General features: G+C 33.3%; 1 pseudogene; it reads right to left on the reverse strand.

Annotated features, from left to right (window-relative positions):
- Nucleotides 1–263: 263 nt before the first annotated feature.
- Nucleotides 264–769, reverse strand: LOC122751203 (annotated as a pseudogene).
- Nucleotides 770–2,047: the final 1,278 nt, after the last annotated feature.

Genomic DNA, 2,047 nt, shown 5'->3' on the forward strand with positions numbered 1-2,047 from the left:
TTGACTATCATATTCTTCTTAGTTATGCAAGGGATGCATATAATGTCATTTATTTAGGCTAAAATGTGATGTGAAGGCATTCCTCTGGTTCTACATACCAGGATTTAACAGTCTAATGGCAATCACTGGTAGGCTGCTTAAATTACTGACATATCTTTTGAAGTTTTCTGGGAAGGTATGGTAAGGGACAAAAACCTAACACTATCCCAACTTATGGAGCTGCAGAAATGGAAGCTACTTCCAGATGGCACTTCACTTTCATTTTATAAAGGTCTTCCTTCAAGTGAAACTACTACATTGCCTCCCAATTTCTCTCCAAGTGTTGAACAATCCTTAATATTATCCAAGCCATTTACTTGCCACTTGTGTTTAATACCTGTAAATTTCTTTTTAGTGGCATCTTTAGAACTAGAATAAATCATCTTGCTTTTTAAAGGTGCACATTCAGAAGCCCAGAATATAAAACCTATGTCTTCTTTCTTAGACTATTTTGTCTTGTATGTGGCATCATACAAAGCATATCAGCAATCATTCAGAGGTAGCAACTACACAAAAGATGTGTAGGGGTCCTCTACAGTATCACCAATGTCACCCACCAAGATCTGCTTTGCTTCCTCTACAATTATTTATTTTTGGTCATCACATAAATAGAAGAGAACTGATTTCTTTCTTTCTTTCTTTTGATCTCCTCTTGTGTAGAAGATTTCCTTACTTTCATGTCATTTAAAACTTTGATTACTTCATCATTCACAGTTACTCCAGAAGCCATGGTTCCTGGGACAGTAAAGGCTGCGGTGGCAGATCCTCACTTGGTGCCACTGGTGAGAGCATGTATACATTTTTAGATAAGTATATTCATATGTGATATATCCACTATTTTTATACACAGTTAATTCAGCTATATTTAGCTAACATTTATTGATAACCAACTATTTACAAAGAAGCATTCACAGTGAATCTTATAAAGATGAAGACAAAAATTTCCAATTTAAATTAATTCAATTCAGAAAATATTTTCTAGTAAGTGCAGGTACTATATGTGGTAAGTGACCTGTTACTTATATTGTGTCATCATCTACTGATCTATAGGCAATTTGCTATGAATCTATTGGCCTGTACCTAAATTTACTGCTGAAAATTCTTTCCATTTACATGAAAGTTTAAGTGAGCATATAATTTACCATCTTTTATTTGCCTTGCATGTGTATACCTAGTCTATAATGTACACCGTAATGTATGCTACTAGATGACTTCTATTTTTGTCTTTACAACATGAGCACGTAGTTACTGTAGTATCTTTTACATAGTAAGAACTCGATCAATTCTACTTGAATTAACTTGAATGTCCTAATGAGATCCAAATAAATTTCCATAATTTTACAATATAATTATTTATCATTTCATATCATTTTTGAATAAAATATTTATTTAATATAATAGTATAAAGAGTTTGGATTCTTTTTCGTTTTGTTTTGTTTGTTTTTACTGATGTCACAAGTGGGGAGAAAACTTTGACATAAAATGTATGATGGGCAAAGTAACTTTTTAGAACATTACCATTTAAGATTTCCCCCCCCCAAAAAAACATATTACAATGCAGGAGAGGGGGTTAGGAATTTGTGGTACAAGTGGGAAACTCTACAAAGGAAAAACATTAAAAAATATTAAATCTGAAATTTACTAAAAGTCCTTAGGAAAGTAGATCACTCAAGCATGAGATTTGATCATTTATTTACCTGTGAGACCTTTCCTTGTGTTTCTGTGTGAAAAGTGGGGCAGAAATAAATCTTAGGGTAGCCCTTGAGGAAGTAGAGGCCTACTTGGAGTGAGACAAAGCATTGTATTCAATTTTCATGGACTCTGATACATGTTCTTTTGTTTTGCATTTATTGTTGAGTGAAATAATGTCTGTCCTATATATTCTGTATTTTTAGTCAAAGTGTTCACATTTTTTGTGGAGAAACTGATGGTAGGTTACATTCCAATTTTACCAGAGGAAACTCTACATGGCAGCAAAATAAGTCGAACTCTGGGGAATTATACATCA

This window comes from Dromiciops gliroides, chromosome 3, assembly GCF_019393635.1.
Source record: "Dromiciops gliroides isolate mDroGli1 chromosome 3, mDroGli1.pri, whole genome shotgun sequence".
Lineage (NCBI taxonomy): Eukaryota > Metazoa > Chordata > Mammalia > Microbiotheria > Microbiotheriidae > Dromiciops > Dromiciops gliroides.